This window comes from Aquila chrysaetos, chromosome 5, assembly GCF_900496995.4.
Source record: "Aquila chrysaetos chrysaetos chromosome 5, bAquChr1.4, whole genome shotgun sequence".
NCBI classification, from domain to species: domain Eukaryota; kingdom Metazoa; phylum Chordata; class Aves; order Accipitriformes; family Accipitridae; genus Aquila; species Aquila chrysaetos.
The window spans coordinates 28,475,164-28,499,144 of NC_044008.1; positions in this window are offsets into that span (position 1 = coordinate 28,475,164).

A 23,981-nucleotide genomic window follows, 5' to 3' on the forward strand; every position below is an offset into this window, starting at 1 on the left:
CAGACCACATGGGTCTAATGGATGATTCTGCCCTGGAGAGTCCATCGTTTCATTAGGAACTTAGGAAAAAGGCCGTATTCGATGGCAGTCCCCCAATGTCACTTGTAGTTAATCAATTGCCATATGTGCCAATCAGGCTAGGATGAGCTACAGGCAACTCTTTTTATTTATGGCTAAGAGACTGGGAATAGCCTATGCAGCTGGGAAGCCAAGCAGACCCAAGGATTTTCCACAAGCTGGCAGTCAAGAAGGCAATTTATTGAGGGAGAAACCCCAGAGCAAGAAATTAAAAAAAAATAAAATAAGGCAGTGATATGTTTTACATTACAGAATTTCTCTTGGTATGGGTATCAGCTTCTGAATATTTCAGCAACATTGCATCTCATCTCTCATCTACATATCCATTGAGAAGTGTTCAGCAGAAATTGCCCTTTGTTCTGCAGCACAGAATTAAACTGACTTGCAACTCACTGCCATACTTGGGCCCTGAAAATTGAATACACTTTGTGATGATTTTAGAATGGTCTAATTTTTACTCTTGTCAAACTAAACTGCAGGATTATCATGTGAAACTTTTTCAGATGTCCAGATTAATCACACAGGACAATCAATCTTTTATTCTACCCAATAGGGATAATCCATTTTAGGCATTTTTGAGGGTAAATAGGTTATTTAGCAATTGAATTCTATGACTTGTGACACTTGTTTTGAATTAGACATCATCTTGTCCTGGGAAACCACTAAAAATAAGATGCAGTGCTATCTCCTCCAGAGGCATCTACTTTTGCCTTCCGCTTGTGCATGTATATCTATGTATATATTTATGCTTACATATACATATCTTTATATATCTACATATACATAGCTATATAAAGGAATATATTCTTGCTTGTTTATTCATCTAGGGAATAGGAAGTATACAACACATTTGATATTGTCATGATGTTGTGATACAGAACAAGTTAGAACTAAGTGCTAAGAATGAGGCACCTCCAGCCATTCATCCCAGTGGTCATATCAGCACACTGTCAATTGCAAAAATAAAAGGTAAGTGGTGCTTGCATTTTAAATTGATCTTGCTCTAGAAATATGGATGACAGTTCCCATCATTAAATTAACGGGGTTCTACATAGACACCAAGTACTCCATACACTGAGGACTGAATCTTTAACTTTTAGGTTATACTCTATAATACAGTTATTATTAAACGAATGCTAAAATAATGGTGGGAACAGTTCCCTAAGTTTCTAAAGACTGTTTTAATTCCCCAGTAGCCCAGATTCCTCTTCCACAACTCTAGCCTGTGTTAAGAGACAGGAGACTGCCTGGCCTTGCCAAGTCATGGCTTGAATGCTTCTGAAAAGAGATTGAGGACTAAGGATATTTATATATTATCTGTTATGGAATTAGTTACTGTCTATGTACCATGTTCTAAAGAATAATCTGCGTGTTGTTTGACTGGCTGTTATGTTTCTGTTTTTTTTCTTTATTTAAATATATGCTAAGACTCACCGGAGCAAAGAAACCTATACCCATCTTTAAATTGCTTGTCCTGTGCAGTAAAAAATGTTACTTCAACCTTTTTACAGTTTAGAAATCACTGATAATTGTGAATCATCAAGTGCTAAGGTCTATTTCATCTGCATAAATAGTGCTATATTGAAAGATTGAGACCAACATATCACGTAAGTATGAACTGCTCTTAAAGCACATGAACAGTCCCATCATGGGAACAAACTATTCCAATGTTATTGTGTCTGTAAGTGCTGCCGGTTCATTGTGACAAAGACTCATGAATCACAATAGAGATTGTGGAACTTTTGCTGGATAATTAACACATCCCTAAAAATATCTTTGCTACATTTAAGGCCATTTTGCTCTCATTCAGCCAATATACTTTTAGTATAGGGAGTGTGTTCTATTGCAACAAGGTCCTTAAAGAACAAATGAAGAAATATTTAAATATTTGCTGCAGGTACCATGATGAGTATTGCCAAGGACACAAAATGGTTATTCCTACACAAGGGGCTGAAAACCCTAACAGTCTTACGAAACACTGTTTTCTCCTGACTTTTTTTCCCATAACCTCATTTTCTACCCCTTCTTCATTTCTCAGTTGTTGAAAGAAAAATACAAAAGAAATGTTCATATAGATAACCAGTAGGACGCCAGAAAGGGCCTTTTTCAGTCAGAAATGGTGTGGTGCCCTCTGGATAATCAATTGTCCCTGCAACACTTTAGGATTTTTCATGCACTGAGATGCAAACTGAGCAATTTCTTCATTTTTTTTTTCTCCCTATATAGTTTGTTAATACTGGAAAGGCAATTGGACAGTGGGGCCTCATCATTCTTGGCACTATTTCAAAAGCAACTTGAAATGCCCTGACAGCAGTTCTTCTCACAAAGTAACGTTAAGGTTGTGACACGGACCAACAAAAGGCTGACACACTGTCGTTAGCTTACCCTGTTGTGCTTAGGTAATGGTGGAGCCTCAGATCTGTGTGTGATGTTAGCATTATATGTTCTTCAATAACAAGGTGCCAGAGGATGAATTGAATGTAGAATGTCAGCTTTAACTTTGAATTTCTAAGTTTAGGCTAGCTTCTTTCTTTAATATTAAAGACTGACCCTACATTAATTATACAAAACCATCGATAATAAATGTATTAGTTCCTCAGAGATGGTTAGTATTTAAGTGTAATATTTTCAAAATATGTTCAGCAAAAATGCAGCAATAAAGTCACCAAAATGTTCTTTTACACAGTTATCCTCATGTATTAAAAATCCTGGCCATGAGCTGGCATCCACAATCAAATTTCCCACCTGTCCAGCAGTGTTCAAAACTGGGATTTTGTTCTAAATACATTTCTGGTTTTAACTAACCAAAACCCCACTATAAATTGTTTCCCTTATAAACTTCATGGGACAGTTAATCCAGATCTGGAATTCTGGGGCTGAGTTTCACCACAGCCATGGTACAATAATAAAAATAATTAGATGGAGTACAGCACAAGTAATACCCTCATATTTTTGTAAAATTGGCTAATATCAATCACTGTGTAAACTGCTCCTGCCTGTTAATGCTTAGCAGTTTCCAGTGTCTGTAAAAAGAGAACGCACATGTTTCTTTGTAAAGCCAAAGAAAAATTGGCTCCTCAAAGATAACAAATTCAGTATTTTTACACTCTCCAGTTACTTTAAATCAAAGTATTAACTGTGCTTCTCTTCTTACATTCCCCGTATTAGTGTGTAAAGTTGTTTTTTTTTTCCCCCAAACTCTTTAACTCTGTTATTTTTTGTGTAATTATATAAACATGCTCAAGAAATGCAATTTTGCAAGCTTTTAGCTGAATTGGTTGCTTTGAGACTAGGATCACATATAGACTTAAATTTTCTGGATTGGGTAATGATAGCTAAACATAGCACACCAGTGTGTTGTTTTTCAAAAAGCGGAAGGATGCCATTCATTTCACTGCCTAGTCTTAGGTGACTTAATAGTCATTTGAGGTCCTGTGTCTGGGAAGAAAAAGCTCAGATCTTTCAGAATCACTTTCTTGGAACCTTCCTTTCTTCTCATGTTAACATTACATTATGTGAATGAGGTATAAGCTTTAATTCCTGGAGTAGGTACTCATTGTTCAGAAAATTTGCGGGCAGAACAAGTAAAATTTGCTTTGTGAGCTCCCTGTGGGAACCAAATGACAAGCTCTGTCTTCTCCACAAGAGGAAATAGCTGGCATGGTATTATCCAGTTCCTGAGACAACATTTTTCACCCTTTCCTTTTATCTCTTTACCCCTTCCTCAGAAATCTTGCCCAATCTATAGCAAGCATCTTTCATCTTTGACTCTTGATCCTAAAGCAGTTGAGAATAAATGCTGTTAAAAAGAATATCACAGAGTATCCTGTAGGATTCAGTCCTTTAAGATAGGGTCATCCTGAGGGAGATGAGGGAATTTTCCTTTTCTCAGGGAAAGGAGAAGTTCGGTTGGAATTTGTCAAATATTGACACCTACAGCTGTGCAAGTCCTCTTCGGCTTCCTTTATAGTCAGTGGAGAGAAATTGGCACTTCTGGGGTGCAATTAATGTCATCCTTGGGTAGAGGTCTAAAGTAAGTGCAATGAATTCTCCCCTTCCATTGCCCCCTGGGACAAGTTCAGATTAATTCAAATCCCACCCGAAGTTAGGTGGATGATTTCTACCCTTAAAGTTACATAGTCTGCCCTAAAATCACCAGTGTAAGTAGAGACTTCTGAAGTTATCAGACATGCAAACTTTGCAAGAATTATTATTTTGCCTGTAAATAACCTTGAAGTCACATAAATTGTACCCTTTAACGGTACCAGTATTCAAAAATAGTTCCTCACATCACTTGGTCCCCTCAGATAACTGAGACAAAATCAGACATGGGTGTGGTGGCTAATCAGAAGCGTAACGGGGGTTATTAAGGTATATGAAGCACAACACAGGAGTTTGGGGAAAAGGACTGGTTGGGGAAAAGAAAATGAAAAAAGAAAAAGAAAGAAATATGGTCTCCTTTCCTTATATTCATTGCTGCTTATAGTCATCTCTGCTGAAGCACAGTCTTGCTTGTTTGTTTTAGAAATAACCCCTGGTTCGTGCATAAGAAAATATATTAAGTATTCTAAAAATGATTCCTTTTCTTCTCTGTGTAGCAGAGAGTCAGGGGTCAAATTCTCAGCTGCTGTAATCCCCATTGGAGTTATTCTCATTCATTATTGAAATGGGCTAGATCCTGGGCTCACGTAAGCTGGCGTAGCCGTATTGAAGTCAGTGGAAATGTGTTGATTTTTTAGTAGATGAAAACCCGGTCCTTGAAATGCAGTAATTTTGACTGAGCAGAGTGCTCCAGGCCAAATTATTTTGAGTATTTAGCAATGTCTGGCATTTTCTTTACGAGTCTATCTTATCGCCGTTTGGTGTACCTAAAAAGAAAAATCCCCACAGTAGTGTCATAACACTGAGTGGCAAAACAACAGCCTCAGTGTCTGCCTTTACTCTTTGCCCCAAACGATTTATATACTAGCCTGTTTGAGGATGATGTTTTGCCATACAAAACATCTCCTCTGTTGTTTAGTAACAGCAGCAGAGTCCCTGGCACAATTTTTTTTAATCTTTTTTAACATTAAGAGGCACTATAGTGCACAGATCATCTCAGTGGAATAATGCACTGGTGCAGAGGAGCACTAAATCAAATGATAAATTGAGTGTAACATCGATTATGTTAGCTATGCATAGAAATATATACATTTGATGGTCATTATGACACATGAATGTTCAAGACGAAAAGTGAAAAATACATTTCAAGTTCTGTATATGTGAAAAACTGACAATGATCTGTAATTTGCGTCTAGCATTAAATTCTATAAATCTGCTGGTGTTTTCAGCATTGAAAGCCTGATTCTAAATGGAAAGGTCATTATCATTATTAAGTTTTATAAGAAAATCAGTACGTGTACTAGTATCTATTTAATAACTGAGACATCATGAATGTCAGACTTAACACACTTTGCTGGGTGCTAATAACTCTTTAAGTGTACCCTTGACTCGAGTCGAAGGCAGTATTGGAATTTTTATATTATCTGAACTGCCTGGTAGCATTTAAAAGTACTTCCATAATAGCCAGGTAAAAATATAGTGACTTCACACAACTTTACCTAATTTTGCTCCTGTTTCAAAGGTTAAGCTAAACTCCTTGCTCCCCCCTTGTATAAGAACTGGATGTGCAGGCAGCTGAGTCACAACGGACCTGTCCTACTTAACCATTCCCTTGTTTTTATTGGAGCATATTGTGCTTCCTGAGGAAAGTATGTGTCAGTAATGACAACAAAATGAAGCCTTTTGTACCCAAAATAAGTGCCTGGCAAAACAATATTTGCATCAGTGTCAAAATTGCTTTTTGAAATGTCTTGGTGGAATGGTGCTATCTAAATATAAAATATGTATTTATGCAGCATTTTGAAACTTTTGTAATTCCTGCATTATATTATCTCTAATTCAAGTCCAGTGGTAAGCTGATACAGCTTGTTTCTTTTTCTATTATATATTTAAATTAAAAATTGGAAGATGTAGTTTCTATTAATGAGTTTTGTAGGGGTCTTTTAGTATTATGTCCCTAGGCGAGTTCCTTACTTGATATGAAGTCCTCATAAGAGGTGCTTGTGCACTTGATTAATTCATAAATGGTATTGAGGGCTGCATATTTGCACAATTCTTGTTAAATCATGGAAGTCTGTTATTTGTCTATACAATGTATTGCCAATTGTGATGCCCATATTATGCACCCAACCACACAACTCTACAAGTCCTATATTTTCCAAGTATTCTCATCCATGCAATGTTCATCTCCTATGGTAAAGGTCAAGGTGCCTTGGGAACATTTATACCAGTTCTGAAGCAAAATAGGCAGACAAAGAGAATACTCAGTTTGTTGAAAAAATAAGATCAACAAAAGCAAATGGGGAGCTAAAAATATCAGAAAGTTTCGTATCACTGAAGAGACCTTTCAGCAGCTAATACTAATTCAATGTTGATCTACATAAGATACGACAATACAAACGTATTGATATCTGTAGATGGTCACTCAGACTTTGGGATGGGAGGTAAGGCTAGTTACAAATGTCTATGAACGTTGCAATAATCGTTCCTGACTGATAAAATGCAAGTCTACTGGAAAAAAACCCAGTGAATACGAATCCAGAAGTTTCTTCCGACTAATTTGTGCACACTAGGAGCAGTGGTTTTTCAATGAAACCAAGAGCACTGACCAACTTGCCAGCATCAGTTGAGAATTCACCAGTGTTTGAGGGCTACAGTTAACAAACTGGTTTGCCAGGATATTCAGGGAAGGGAACAGAAATGGGCAAAACCACTGCTATAATACATGCCCCTGAAAGCCAGACTGTTGCTGGCTACGTATTGCAATATGAAACTGGACCTTATTTATTTCTGTGCAAACATGATGACAGTTGTTAACAAATTGTTTTGCTAAGCACACCATTCATTTGAAAGACACAGCTCGTTCCATATTGTTACTGTTGATACTACAGCAGGAGCTCTGTTGCCCTACATGCGTACAAAGGCATAAAAACACATGGACAGTCTTTTTCTTCAAGGTGGTAGGCCTTCAATTTTCTTTTCAATCAGGAACCAGAAGAAATTATCTGGCTTTCTAACCTCGTGGCCAGAGACCTTCACCTCAGAGAAGGATACCTCAGGTTCTCACTACTCATCTGCAAAATTCATCCACTTTATGTAAATATGTTTTTTTTTTTTAAAAATGAGGAAATGATTCTTAAGGCACAAAGAGAAAGCTAAGTTGCTGGGTTGATTACTAGGTTCTAAAGCTTTTTTTTTTTTTTTTATTTTATTTTTGGCCATTCACTTCTTTTTATGTTATTATGGGACAGGGAATTCAAGAAAATATGGCAGCACCCCAGCAGTATTTAAATGAAAGACAGAACCTTAGTATGGCCAAGACTTTGAGTCTGACCAATGGGTCAGACCACCCTGGAAGTATATTTCTAGATTATGCCATTTGTCTCTCCTTTTATGGTTAAAATGTTTAATTTTGAACTTGGTTTTAATCTGGGCTCACTTTTTTTTCCTGGTCTAAATAAGCACAGGAGAATTTCATAAAATGTAGGTTTCTTTCTATTCCACTTTTCAGCCACTTGTCAAACAATGGGATGTTCGATGTGGTCAGCTTGGTTGTAAACTGTGCTAAAAAAAGAAAAAAGTCCTGGCACTGACAGCACTATACTAAAAAAACCTGCATTAGATACTTTACTTTGAAGATCTAAAACATAAGCAAGATCAGGTAAAAAGTAAAAAGAAATAATAAAAAAAAGAAGCCAAAACTGATAAATGAAATTGAAGTAGATCCAACTCCTTGTGTTATCAGAAAATCTGAAAGTCACCTGAATTGTAGAGGCTACATTCAGGTAAAGCCTTAAGGATGGGCCTAACTTTGAGCTCGTGAACCACTGTATTAACTCAGGTGAGACCGCTCAATTGCTTGGAGACTCGCGTGTAATAAGGTACTTCACCGAATCAGGGCCATTGTGCAAGAAGAATACAGTGTCAGTGTATAACAACCATGCTCCCCAGGAAGGAACTTTTTTGTGTGAAAAAGAAGTGTTGTTATAGAGGCTGCGTACGATCGGGCTGCACAGTGTTCTTTGTTTCAACCCACTAGGGTGCTGTCTTTTCCCATATTATTATTATTGCATGCTCTGCAGTAATTTAACATCTCAGAAAGCTAATAGTTCTCCTTAAATTGTAGCCTGCATACCATTACAGCAGAGTGCAAAGTCTATTTGCCCATTACACATCCTATAGTGGGGTTTTTTGCAAATCAAAGAACATCAGTGGAAAAACACTTTATCCTCAATGTCTCAGAAGTACTGGATGAAGTTCAGCCTCTGAGGTATGCAAAGGAAAATCTCTTTGCAATTGATGGGTGATGCTTCTGCTTATATCAGTAATGAGGTACCAAATATAGTCTGTCGCATAAATAGCACCACAGATGCTTCAAAAACGGGCAGAGCACAGTCCCTGTTGCATCTGCTTTGTGCCACCTCACTAGCATAAAGAAACTTAAAGCACCTTTGTGTAGGAGTAGTAGTACACAATGAGGTGTATCTGGCACTGCGCTGTCAGCTTTACACCCCCACCAGAAAACAGCGTTTAATAGGGGAAATAGGCAAAGATGCTGCTTTACTGCTGTACTGCTACTTCTTAGAGCTACTGCGGTACAATTTATTTGTAAGGGAATGTGTGGAAAGCTACACTATGGTCTAAAGGGAGCTTACAGTTTGTTGTACACGCAGTGCTCTGTGATTCGGGAGTGCTCCAGTTACACGTGTCCGAGCGGTGCAGCAGGGACACTTGCTTTGGCTCTTCTGCTAATGCCATCTGACACGGTGCCCTGGGGGGGCCTGCTGGGAGGCTGGGTATTGCCGAACTCTTAAATGGTCAAGCTTCAGTTTTACATGTCACCATACGGATGGAAGATTAAGCAAAACGTAACAAGGCTTGCACTTAGAAAAATAAAAAGGAGCTGACATCCTGCTTAACTGCTTTCACAGAGATCCAACAGAGAAATGAGCACAAATTAGAAACTTATAGGGCAAAAGCAAAACTATGGTCTTAACATTGACAGAATCAGGCCATGATCCCACCCCAAATTTCCAACAAACCAGAAACTGTGGGAATGTAACACTGAATGATTATTCACATTACAATATAGGCCTGACATGAACACCAAGCAATCAAGACTGGTGGTCCGGAGAAGGGCTTCAGTGACTGCTCAAATCAGTTATCCAGGTGCTGTACTCTGGGGTCAGCACACAAAGAACCGTACTTCGAATACTATGAGCTATGTTTCTATAGGCTTTTGGAAAGTACTATGTGGTCTTGATGCAACTGGTAGCAAAAAAAAAAACCATCTCATGTCTTAAGTTTCAGTGGTCGTCCAGCCTATATTCCAGGTTAATTTGTCAGTTGTATGCTGAACTTCTTAACAGTCCTGAAATGTCCTTGAAAAAAAGTCACATCATAACTCCTCTGCTTAATTATGCTGCCATAGCTAAACTGTTCTGGTACCCGTGCTTGGGGTGCATCCAGGCTATTAATTTAGTGTGCTGTGGAGAGTTTTCTTGGTTCTAGTTTGCTTTGTACTTATACCTGGAGACTTGCAGTACGCACTAGAGACAGTGCTGGTAGACCCTGAGCGGTTTCCCTCTCGGTGGATGTGCAGCTGAAGCCGTGCCCAGGGGCAGCCCTCTAACGTGCCCCATTGCAATGTGGACACAAGACCCTCCAGCATCCAGCTCCCTGCGTGCGCACAGCGTGTTCCTGGGCCAGGCACGTTCCCTGAACACTCATCGCTGTAAAGGTATTATGCAGGCGTAGGGTCCTAGAGCCAGAACACATCTTGTTAAATCAAAGCCTAGGCCTTTCCTCTCTGCACTACACCGTATGACAACATAAACACGTGCATAAAGCCAGTTCAGGTTCCTCAGCACTTCAGTTTGCAACGTAGACAGCGTGGCTGAGTATGGGAATGGACTGGCAATTACCATCGTTGCTGTTAGAGCACCTCTGCCTGCAACTACCTAGTGCTTCCTCTTGGGAGGGGCGAGGGGGGAATCACATTCCCCTTCCAGTTGCCCTTTCCTACTTCGCCAGGCTACACAAACTTGCTGGTAACCAAAGTGAGTCTTCCTTTGCTCTCATCCTCACTGGCTAGCCCCTGATGGTTAAGACACAGGGGTTTAGTCTCAAACTCTGTCAATATTTTCTATGTAACTGATCAAGACAATGTGGCTGTGCTAATATTAGCAAATAATGGGGAGCAAAAGGAGCGGATCTCTAGAGTAAACCAGTTGATTCGCAAGACCTAAATTCTTCACTATACACACTTGCGTATTTTTTCCTTCAGATTAGCCCTAGTTTGGCTGCATGGATTGACTGCCCTTTTGTGGCCGGAGAACATTAGGTGTGCTCCTGGATGCATCTCGGGGTACCATGTTAAGCTGTATAGTCTTTGAAGGTACCTCACATGAATGGTAGTAGCCAGAATTTTGCTCTGTAGAAACTTTACTATCATTGCTGACACTCATCTTAATCTGGATGAGAGCTGTTGGGTTAGGCAGTCTGTAAATGCACAAAAATTTATCCCTTCATCCTCGGCTCTGAGCACCGTGGGGAATGGCAGCATCAGCACGAGGTGGCAACCAGCACTTAGACTAGAAGACTATGAATAGGAGACGTCGGTAATGCAAGTGGCAGCAGATAAATGGAATAGTGATCTCAAAATCCTTCTTTTCTCAGACAAAAATCTCCAGTTATCTCAGATCATTTGTTTTGACAACATTAAAAACTGGAAAAACTAAAACGGAAGGAGTGATTGTTAAGCTAAATATTTAAAGAAGTATCTTGCAGCTTCCCATGTGTATTTTCCTCTCCCACCAAACGTTCCCTGTTTCAGCCAGCTTTTGGCAACTCTCAGTTACCAGTACTGGATTACAGAAAGTCTAATCCAATGTGAATGATAATCCATCCCAAAATGCACAGATTTTTCAAGAAATAGTGGAGATGGAAATGTCCATATGACTGTATGTCTCGGAGTATAACCAGTCAGCCTGTTACGGAGTAAGATTAATTAGATAAACTTTGAATTTGTCCAGGAAAGCATTTAATTCTGAAGATGAGGCAAGAGACACAAAAATGTAGCAGCAAAATTCTTGGCTTTCCTAAAGTCAATGGGAGCTTTCAGAGGAGCCAGGACTTCGTCCTGTATGTTTTGTTTTTCTTCAGATGTCAGTTACCTGCATACAACATAAATATGATGTGGTCAGAGAAGTGTACAGTGAATGGCTGAAACAGTTAACAAAATCAATAAATGTGGGGAAAGTAGATGAAAACATAAACCAGACTGAGATATTTTTTCCAGACCAAGATTTTTAAGTCTTCTGTATTTTGTCATTTGTTAAACCACAAATAGTTATAAACAGAGCTGCAGTTCAGAGAGTCTTTGTTTCTAACATAAACAAGGTATAGGGCATAGCTCTGTATGTCAGCCAAACATGACTATAAGTTACAAAAATGATATATATGTATAAAAGAAGTGTCAGACCCTAATTGAAAAATTGTATTTGGACATGAATAAATATAAGGAACACACTTAACTCCAGAAAGGCAGTAAGTATTTAACAGAAAATAACCCAGATTAAATTAATGCATGCATTATCTGTGAAATTAATTTAATTCAATATACTGAAACTCAGAAACTGGGGAAGTTTGCATCATTTAGGTATCATTATTCATACTGGTGTGTCTGTCCTAGTTGAGAAAGCTTATACTTATAAAACCTATACTGAACATACGCAACTTTTAATTTAACTAGATGTAGGAGCAAAATAGCAGACTGTATAAAATTGGATTAAATATACAGCAGAATTTCTTTTTTTAACAGACAAGCTTTGCACAGTCATTAATAAGAATAATATTTTTCATCTAAAATGGCTGTATTTCTTAATAACCAGGTCACATCATAAAACCCCAAATCTGTAAAGTACTCATTTAAATACTGGTTTTTTTCACTTAATTTACTTTTTCCTAAAATAACATTTTCTGAACATCATGAACACTTACTTTCAAATCATTACTTTAAATTCTTTTACAGTTTGTTATTTAGAACTAAAAAGCAATAAAGCTCTTAGATAAGTATGTTAGACCTCAAGTGTTTTGATGCTACGGGCTCCTTTAGCTGCATACTGGGTCACAGCAGTCACTGCAGTAAACAATGTTCCAAACTTCCAAAGCCTGCAGAGGTCAGTATAGCAACAGCAACAAGAAATTATATAGCTTCACTGAATAGATTAGCAGTCACAAATATTTATTGTTAAAACACAAAAATGATGTATCGTGTTGGCTGTTACCGTAACTGTGGGACTGCTATGGCATGTGATGGTGATTCCTGCAAACCTCATATAATATCGCAGATACTAAAAGTTTTAAAGACATTTTTGCATTTGCATTTGTTAATTATAAAAGGGTTAACTATATTTTTCTTGAGAGTGTTTGAGAAAAGTTGGATGGGCATTATGGAAAACTTAAGCACACTCTTCGGAAGCTGTCTTCTCGGTGTTGCCCTGTCAATGACCTCCGCTGTGACATTGAAGGAATACCCTCCGTGTGGGTGAGAAGTAATTTGCTTCAATAGCTCTTCTGCCCCAGACATGTATAAAAAGGAGACTGTAAACATACACCCCGTGTTTGATTTGGTGCTGACGGAGCTGACACCATCAAAGTCATTTGGAGCAGAACTTTTAGATGTTTGTGACAAACTAGACCAGGACGAATGAGCCAAACAGTAAATGTTAAGCTCCAAGCTCAGGGCAATGAAATCTCCAAAACTGAAAGAAAGTGACAGATAAATAGTGCTAATCAGGCCCTTGAACAATACCATATTAATTTCTTTTACCCTCTTGGCCGGCTTTTCATGACCTGCCTGCTCATGGCACTAAAAAGCAGTTACATTAGTGTTTCACTGCACATTCTCAATTGTATATTAAAGAATAGGCAGATGTTCAGACATGACCTTGGGGCCTGCAGAGAAAGATTTTGAGAGACACCAATTGGGCTTAGACATGTATGATTTGCTTCCTTCAATGCATTCCACTTAGGCAGGCAAAAGTAGATACATGATACTCACACCACAAAATTCCCCCTCCCCAAAAAAGCTGTTTATAAATAAAACATTTTTCTTCAGAAGCCTGCAAAAGTTCAGGGCCAGCTTTTTGTCTTATCAAAACACAGTGTGTATTCTTGTTTCAGCTGTCCACCATAACATTAGTTTTGCAAGGCGGACACTGAGATGTTAAAGGTGGTTCTGCATTCATTTTTTTCCTTTCCCTATGGACATTCATATAATGCAGGTCTTCATATCTTTACGCCTTCACTGTTTCTCAAAAGAAAATGTGAATTGCTAAAAACTGAGAAACTTTAGCAAAAACATCTGAAACAGAGAAACCATCCTGAATATGAGTGATGGGTCAGATGCTCTGCTGCTTCTATTTATGCATCTCTACTTGAACTTAAAGAAAATTGCACACAGATCTGTGACAGTGGGAGGATTATATTTGAACTCTCTTGGCCTTAAGAGACACATTCTGAAGTGCACATTTCTCTATCTATGCATATATACAATTACATAGAAATTAAATAGAGTTGATGCCTGCATAAGTCCAAGGTGGTGAAGCAAAATGATAAATGATGCAATGTGTCTAATTTCACTTACTGTCTCTGCAAATCTACCTTGTACTACTAAAGATTCATCAAATTAGTAGCGCTCACATACATGTTGGTTGCCCTCGGGTTTTCGTTGTAATGTTCTGCTGCGTAAGAAAGCCATGGGTTTGGGTATCCAAAGCGTCGAGAAGATTTAATGTAGCCTCATCAACTCCCAATCAAAAACTATCCCTGAGAAGCTGGTAAGACCCAGTTGTAAGAAATTTAATGGGTGGGAGAGAGATCACAGAGAAAAAGTTTAAATGTATATTAAATCCCAACTTCTACTGAAAAGGCTTGCTGCCCGTAGCAGCAGTAGCATGATACTGAATCACGTACCTGCTTCCTGCGCTTCCTGCAAAACTGCAACTAAGGATTTCTTTCTCTGCCACACTCAGAATTATCTTTATGAGAAAGACAAAGAAATACAGTTCACAACCTGTCTCCTGATATCTTAAGTATTGACATGGAGCGTTTCCCCTATATATTTTCAAAAGAATTGTATTTTGCCACTTAAAAGAGGAGACAGGAATGTGTAAACTATATGTTAATGCTTTAAAAAAATCCCTCACGGTTCTTGACTTAAGTCAATGTAGTCAAATAGTAGAGGAAGTTTAAATAGACCAATTCACAGACTTTTATTTTTGAATATTATGTGTACTGAAGTCAAAAGCAAAAACTTTTCTAAAATAATCATAAACTAGCTTCCTCTTTGATATTCTGTTCATGCATGGCAGATCTCCGACCAGCTAAAGTAACAGCATAGATAAAGGAATTTTGGTCTGAACCTGGAATAAAGTACAGTGACTTGAAATTCAAACAAGAAAGGTAAAGGTGAACAGGCTAGAGCTGGTAATATAGATCTTATCCTCACAGCCTTGCTTCTTATTCATTTATTTCCCCCTGTGCAGAACGGATGCAGAGTGGAGATGAAGGAGATCATCTGAGCAGAAGCGCTTCGTCCTCACTTTGCACAGACATGCATGACTGTTCCGAGTTCTAATTAATTAAACTCAGTCCTGTAAAACAAATGAGACTTAAAACATTTGTGATTTCAGTAGGTTCAGAGTAACTGCAGAAGAGAACATCAAAACCTTATTTCCCTATTCATCATCATCATCACTGTATTTCTCCCACCATCAATGGCTTACATCAAACATCAGAGGACTGATAATTCCTGTCGGTTTGTTTTTCAGGCCTTTTTCATTCCCTAAACATTATCAGTAATATTGTAATTTTTAAGTGAGTCTTCCAATTGTCCCTTACATCTCCTCTGAAACTCAGGATTCATGGCGAGGGGCAGAATCCTCTAGAAAATCTACAACCCCAAAAGCGCATCTTCATTTCATTTAGAGAAAAGTATATTTGCTGAGTCAGCAATGAAAGACTGAACAGTTGGTAATGCAAGGCTGGGACAGGTACACTCAAGTGTTTTCAAGAAATAGCAGATCTACCCTAACACAGCGGTGGCTGCCCACTACTGAAAAAAATACTGCATTCAGCCCGTCCTCAGGGAGTCTGTAGCAGAAATCCCACTGGCTTCAGAAGAAGCAGGATAGGATGAGAGAACACTTTCTCCCGTTCCCTGGAAAGATCTTTGGCAGAAGACAAACTTAAACTCAGCATATAGCCTTGCTTCTTCCTAATACTTGCCAAAATAATCTCCCCTTCGCACACCTCCCTGCTTTTATCTCTTAAATATCGCTAATATAATAATATCCCTTGAGAATCTGCCAACAAAACAAAGTGACAAAAACAGCCAATGGAGGCAATAGGTGCTGTTAATATAATCAACAGTCAGATATATTCAGTACTTCTCAGTCTCTACACAGAAACAGTGTGTGACCCCCATGGACATTTGGCTAACTAGAACTCTTTAATAAAATCAAATACCTGTGCAACGGGTACATGCAGCTGTATGTGTAGCACCCTGGGCCGCACAGCAGAAATCATCATACTCTCGGTATTATAGAGAAGGTGAACATTTGCTGCACTATACGGAAGACATCCTCATTATATATAATTAGAAAACTTATTTTCCCCCTGCTGCCCTAATTTGTTTTTTTTTCCTTCATTTTTAAAATTCTCCATTGGCTTTAATTAGCTTCTCTCTGAAATCACCAACCAGGTGAAATTAGAGCACTTTTTAAGTTTAAAAATTGTAGTTGGATTTTTTCAAACTTTTTTTTTAAAGTTGAGCTTTATTCCCTGAGGCCAAATCCTCCCTGCTCTTACTCATGAGAGTAGTTCTGTGCACTTCAGTGAGGAAGCTTTTCAGAGGAAGGCGGGTTTTGGCCCTATCGGGATGTACCAAAGCTCTTCTAAATATAGATGTAAGATATATGAGGCAAATCCTCACTGAGGGAAATCAGCAGTGTTCATCATCAGTCAATGAAGCGCTTGCCATGTACAAGCACTGAAGATTTTTCCGTGTGTTTTCAGTCTTCACAAGTCTTCACCAAATATTTATCACATGCAAAATGCTACATTTTTGCTAATGACATTTCTATTCCTTCGTTTAAAAACTCATCATTGTATAATCAATACCAGTGACTCGGTCCTCGCTACTATGACAGGAACAAATTTTACCTAAGAGGAATCATCTGTGTGGTCTACATGACATGACGTATCCTTAAGTGTTTCATTGTTAATTAAGAAATTAAGAAGCAAGCTGTTTAAGAAATATGATAAAAGATATCACTAGCTGCAAAATAATACGGCTCTGAGCTTTAAAATGTTCTACTGGAGCTCTGGAGCTGGAGACAGTCATGTCCTTGTGATATTTCAGTGACAATTTCTATTTTAAGTGTCAAAAACAACTCAGCTATCTGGAGCAAGTAGTGTAGTATTCTCTCCTTTTAATATTCTAATCGTGAGGTGTAAAGTGAAATGGTTGCACAGTGTAATGGTGGTAAAGAAGCTGAGTGTCAATGAGACGGGAAAGGTGACAGACACGGAATGAGTCCCCAAGGTGCTCTCCAAGTGCATTGGATAAAGATTCCCCTGGGAAATTTTTCTCATTAGTTCTCAGACACAGTTCAGTAATTCAATAGCACCAGGTTACCATTAGTCACAAGACCAAAATATGTTACTTTCCATGCTTTGGCTCCTTGATTTGTATATGTCATTTTACAAGAGAAAATTATGAGATTGTCTATCATCCAAAGTAAGTTCGTATGTTGTTTACATACCTGAGGATGATCCATGACAAGACTTTGACAATCCTATTACAAAAGAGCATACAAATTAAACAGAAAACAGACGCTTTTTTGATATTTGAAACTGCATTAATGAATGATTGCATTGTACAAACATGAGAGAGACATTGCAGATTGATTTTCTACACTAGTATCTGAAAAATTAATTATAGTTTGAGAGGCAAACCTAAAATTATCAACAAGTAAAAAATGAAAAAAAAAAAAAAAACCCCTAGATTGTTTCTGTGGATATTGCCAGGTTAAAATAATTTTTCTGTGCTTAAAGATGAAATGTGTATGTATTCAGTTAATATGATGGGGAAAAGTAGCTAAAAAGTTTGATGGTTAGCTAATTTTATGTGTAATTACTCTGTGAAAATGTTAAACTGAATAGGTTATTCTCGACATTTTTTTTTCTATGCAATAAAAAATGTACTTACTTCTATGCTATCAAAGTTAACTGCACTCCCACTCAGCACTCGAAGGGATAATGGCTGGAGGTGTTGTCTCTCTCATTACCCACCAGGGTGGAAAGAAAGGAGTATCCATCCCCAGTGGTCATTTAAAACCTCGTTGTTATATTAAAAAAGTAGCGGTGACAAAATCCAGAAAACATGAAAATTAGACACACAAACATAACAAGTTATTATATGTTTTACCTGTGCAGAGGATTAGTTTATCTTTTTATGTATCCATGCATGTGCTCCAGAACGTTCCAATTTAGTTTTCACTCCTGTTTAATGTATTTAGCACTCATCACTGCACCTTGCACTCATATTTAAGAGACAGAAGCTACAGATAATTACTCTGCCTAAAGTAGTTCAGGAAAGTACAGACATTTCAGCTTTTCAGAAAAAAGGGATGCATTCTCTGTAAGCTTTTTAATTTTATTTGATTTTGTTTTATGGAGTGTGGGGCTGTTGGGTGTCATGCCCCCCCCCCCCCCCCCCCTTATGAAACATGTACAACATTTAATATAAGAAACAAAAAATGTTTGCATCTAATTGTCTGTCTTCAACAAAAAATATTGAAATCTGTCAGTCAATAGGTGCTTCATTTTCAACCCGTCAGCCTGGTGAGAGCTTGATCTTTTATTGCAGTCAGATCAAAATCATGCACCTGAGGTGTCTCATTTAGCCTACAAAATCAACTTATTAGTAGAATTCCTTAACAAGAGGAATTATATCCCCAACAAAATTATGTCTCCTGCAGTAAATAGGACTCACTGTTTTATGACTAGATTCTGATATGCTTATCGTTGTACTGCAAAAAGGCCATATGTTAAGTGCTGTGGTATCTGTGCCAAATAAATCATCGAGAGCCAGTTCCTATTAATCTTACTCACGTATGTTATTGCACTGAAGTTGGATGTTTTACTCCCATGATTAAGGTGAGAATGGTTCTTCAGAATGGCGGTTTTCTAGAAGTGTGAACTCACCTGTTTCATGTATATTATTTTCTTCAAAGCTGTACACTGCAGTCTCCAAATAAAGCTCTTTTAATTGAAAATGTTTCCATAACTCTTTAACACTAAGCTATCTCCAAACTAATGATCAGGCTCCAAATAAATATGCCAAATACTTATGGTATTATTTATGTGCTATACACAAGCTCATCATTGACTTATGAATTGTAAATATTTATAAGTGGCTCATATTAAAGTAGTTGTCAACTGCAGCTACAGTACTTCACCTTCTGTCACTCCCAGGTATCAAGGGGGCTGATTCAATCTCTCTCTTGTCAGGCTACCTTTCTTCTCCTGAATACCCAAATCCCTAAACACAACAAAATATAAATGAATGAAAAGTGCTAATGATGCATCATTACCAAGAGGTATCAAGTTTTTTAAGGTCCTTTGCTGACTAAATTTTAAATTAGCACAATTATTCAGAGCATTCCCCAAGGCACCATTCATTATGCTTAGCCGCTGAGCAGAGGCACACTGCAAACGAAATATATATTACTGTCCACATGTCTGTCTGCCTTCCTGGAGTAGGAACACATGTAATATCTACTTGAAATGGACAAACTCAGAATTCATCGTATAAAATGTTTTTGTGTATTGAAAGACATACAAGTGTGCATATATTTTAGCACTGGTGATATTACTGAATTTCTATTAGTTCTCTCTTACCTAAAATGTATTTATTATCCTCAAAGATCCTGAATAACATGGACAGGCACTTAGAGACTGAGTATTTTATTTAAAAAGTTGTTTCATCTACTTCCTAACACAGCAATTTTAATTTCTAATTAAATGCAAAGACAGCTGAAGCCGGGAGCTAGAATGCCTCTGATACTGCCTAAGCCTTCCAGAAGCTTAGGGTGCACAGTGGATTCATTATTCCTTTGGCCTTGTCATCAGCAAACAGGTCTGAGTGGACACTTCCCTGCTAAATGTATTGGGCAGCCTGGATATCAGAACTTTTAGAATTCCCAGTAGTAATGACCTGTGTTACATCTACCACGTATGTCAAAATTTGCCGGAATTTGCTTTTTTTCGTGCCGTAAATGAAGAGTCTGAGGCCCTTGCTCATTAGGATATTTAATAGTTCTCTGAAGGATAAGAAAGGTAACACTGACATGACAGATCCTTCTTGGATTGTCCGCAAAGTAGATCAATTCGATGCACGCGGCAATATGCACGGTGCTGTTCCTTGTAAAACACTGGTGGTATTTTTTAGAAGAACAACAAAACAACCAGTCCTTATACCCACATTACAAGTAAGAAAGAAATGAGGAAAAAGGTGGGACTGCCTACATGCAAGTGATATACACATGGGCTCACCAAACTACACAGTTGGCAGGTCTTCCATTAAAACGCAGTGCCCATTTGTCCTCACGCAGATGAGAATAGGTATATTTGTAAGAGAAAATTGTTTCTGTATGTATCTAGCTGTGAAGTCCTGAGCTGCTTTTTTAGGCCAATGACATCACCACACACAAGTTGGGCCCCACGGCACAGATGTGCTTTCATGTGCAGTGATATCACTTTCACTAAAACACTGAAGGCATGACTTTCAAGCAGTTTTAAAATTCAGATCAGTTCTGCTCATATTTAATCTAGACGTGTTGGTTTAACACCAAGCCAAGCCAGACCTTTTAATGTTCAGTGGCCATGATATAAAATTCTTCACCGTGTTGCACCAATAAATTCAGAAGTGCAGTGTAATTTGCTATAGTCACAGTGACTGTTGTGAAATTTAAGCAAGAGTTTAAAGCAACCCTTCATTTTGCGTCTTACCGCAGTACTTCAGCTCTTTGGACAACGTTTTTTTTTCCCCCCAAAACAATTAACTGCGAGGACAGGATAACTTACTGCCGCTTGTTTTGGTCAGGTGGAGATTAGATTAAAGGGAGGCTGCAAAACGCGATCGGACTCTTCCTGAATTAGGAACAGTTTCGCTGTGGAGTTATTTAGGAGTTCTTTAAAACAAACAATGGGAAGAAAGTGCCACTTGACACTGACAGCAAGTATCTCTGTTCATTTTGCATCGTCAATAGCTCCAGTGGTAGCACTATTCTTTTGACAGCTAAAAGCAGATGTGTGGGTTAAGTATGGGAGCAATTCAAATGTCCATAGTAAACTGCAGGGGGGCAGAGAGAGCTCAGAGAGCAGCAGCTTTAAAGTAATTGACTAATACAGTAAGGATATTAAAGTCATTTAGTGCCAAAAGGGAACACACTGATCCTTGACCCTGAGCCACTTTGGAGTAATCTAGTATTCAATCCAGCGTGTAATGACTGCCAGGCCTGTCAATCCTCCGGGCTCTCCAGTCAAATGCCTGTGGCTACTATTGGCTTATGGTAAAAGGACAAAAATGCAAGGAAATGCCTCTCAATCAGGCTATGATGTGATAATGTTATTGCTCCAATGTATTCTATATTGTCCCTGCATAGTTTAATCTGTTGAGATCCATGTCAAAAATTGCCCTTGTTCCCCAGAGGTCTTTACTCAACCTTTTAGTAATACAAGTGGATTTGAAAGGAGAGGGGTAACTCACTTGATGAATTGTTTCCAGTTAATATAAAAAATAAGAGGTCAACTGTGGCTTAAAGGCTAACTGTGGAAGGTATAAATTAGAATAAGCGTGCTAGTAATCTGATTAGTAAAGCCTTGCTCTTCATTTACCCCAGTGGGTAAAATATTTTACAATAAATAATATTGACACAGAAATTTATTTACATGGGTGACACAATTCCTACGAAGTTTAGATGCTGAGAGGACTTTCGACTGGGAAGCAATAAGAACAAAAGGCTCACTTGCTTCTGTCACTTCGTGTCCTTAAAACTTCTGCAGCTACTGGGAATCTTGTATTTTAAATTAGGCACCTCACATTTGAAAAATATAATTATTGCTACAGGCTGAGTAGTCCACTTGAGCTTGAAAGAAGGAAATTGCCATTTTTTGTTATTTTGATTTTGCTAATTAAAACAGGGAAAACTGACCCACATAGATTCTCTAAAGTTAAAAAGTCAAAATGGGATAATAATTATGCAAATTTCAATGCATTGCTGTAAAAAGGATCTTTATATTTCATTATACTATCTCCACTATTTCCCGACCCTGCTTCACATGTGCTGTACATAAACTTTGGGAAGGGAGAAAATCAGGTGATAGTGATGCTCCCATTATTTTTAGAGAACCGGGAGGTTATGTAACAGGCACTTTGCCTAATTTTGTTCTGTATGATTCCACAAAGCTCTCCACAGGGATGATACAGTACAAAAAGGAAAGAAAGAGAGAACATCTCCTGAGAAATATCTTGCTTATAACTTTGAAATAACTTCAGTGTCAAAAACAAATGACTTTCTCCAAAATTCTGCCTGTCCTCTCTCAGTTCAGTGCCCCAAAGTCATTATTCAATGTAAGGTTCTATTTATAAAACCATTTTCCAGCCTGTACATACTCTTTACACTTGAAAAATTATGGTTTTGTGGACAGTTTTAGGGGGTGAATCAGAGAAAGAGGAAAATTGTCCTTTTGTGCTCACTGAATTCCCCGGCCATGAGGGTGGAAGCACATGCAATGCAAACTGTGATCCCATCAGGAGACGGCTGGCTGTGTTCCAGCAGATCTCTTCACAGGCGGTTTTATCACAAGCTGGTGTTTTCACAGGAAAAAAAAAAAAAAAAAAAGAAAGTCTACAAGCAAGCTAACCTGAAGCAGGACATGACAAAAGTGTCGTGTTATTGCCCTGTAACAGAGCAATTAGTGAGCGTCAGTGGTCAGTGCCACATAAACGGCTATAGCCTACAGTTTGGCCAAGCAGGCTCTTTCCAGGGTCCCACAGGAACAAGTTCCCTCTTTGCTTGGGAAGATCTTGATATGGTGGTGACAGACCAAAAACTGTGCTCACCACTACCTACGTTCTCTCTGAGCACTCGCTCACATCACTCTTCCTCCCAGATTGCTGTGTCTCTCTCCCCCTTAAGTGACAGTACTTACATCAGCGTGGGCACCCAAGGAATAATTCACCTGAGGTAAATTCAGCTGGATGATTTAAATTAATTACTCTCCTTTACACCTCCAAAAGGAGGGTGCGGCACGAACCCCCGTGGACTTGTGCCCACCTCAGCAGTGCAAGCGGTGCGACAGCAGCACCGACCAGCTGGTGTAGAAGATGCTTGAACCAGTGTCCATCCTGCGGGAGAAAAGGGAGCGTACGGTCACCGTTACCCATCTGGGACTCACGGCCCCCGTCTTTTCCAGGTTCAGCTTCCTCCTGCTGTGGCAGTGGCAGTTGCAGCACACAACATGAAGGCGCAAATTATTTGGGGACGGAAGAAACAGAAGAGACACAAGTACAGGACAGTCTCTTGTGACATGACACACTCACTGCCAGGCAGCTGTCTCTTTCTTGCTGTTCTCTTCCCCTCTGCCGCACCTGTAAGGGCTGGTGGTCTTGTCCTTCGCCCATCCTCACCAGGAGCGATGTCTTCCTCTTCTTCACTGCTATTGGGGGAGCAGAGGTGGATGACATCTTCCACAGCTTCTCAGCATGAGTGGGGATTGAGAAGGTCTGCTCCCTTTGCAGTGTTTGGTGAGGCAACCTAGGTAGCAGTAAGCAAGTTTTCATGGTCCCTCCTTTCTTTTGCCCTCCAAAAGAGCTGTGCCTGGTTTCAACATGAAAGCGTGGGAAACTCATTTTAAAAAGGGTGAAGTTGTGCAAATGGGGAAGGAAACGCTTATCAGAAAAAATGCCGAGGACCTTTGCTCTGACATTCACAGGGTAAATGTAGCCAGGTATGAAACTCCTTTTTTTTGGAGAGAACTGTGTTCTGTGTGTATTTTCACTGGCAACTCACCATCATGACCTCAATCCATTGACCATTTCCCTGTCACTCAAGGGGTCTGGAGTGCCTGGGAGGTGCTCAGGATGGTGATCTTTAGAGAAATATTTCATGAGGTATGCTTTTAAATCACAAGAAGAGGGGGGGAAAACTTTTAGAAAATGCAAGAAAATTCCTGCTGTTCCTTAACCTACTTGAAACCAAAAATGCCTTAGAGCTAATAGGTCAGGCATTGCTGAAACGCCCACAAACCGTTTCAGAATGCAGGTATCTCAGCTCTAATACATCTTCCTTTGTGTCTGTTCCAAGATGATTGTGTTTTTATTTAAATTCCAGACTTTAAGTGCAAGTCTAAAAGCCACCTGGACCCCTAAGGGTCTGGATGTTTTTTAAGTGAATCTGTACTCATACCCCCTGCTGTGTCCCTCTTATTAAATTAGTGTCGTTTTGCAGCCTGTGAGAAGAAGAAAACTTGTCTTTTGCACTCGCCTTTTAGGAGCATTTGAAACCATTAGTACCATTTTGTAAACAGATTTTGAGATGACAGTGCAATCTTTTCAAAGCAGGGCTTCAAACGCAGACACACACACACAAATGCATGCATGCACGCATTCCACTTTTATGACTTTGGAATAAAAATGCAAATGAATTTATTAGCTTAAGCATGGCACC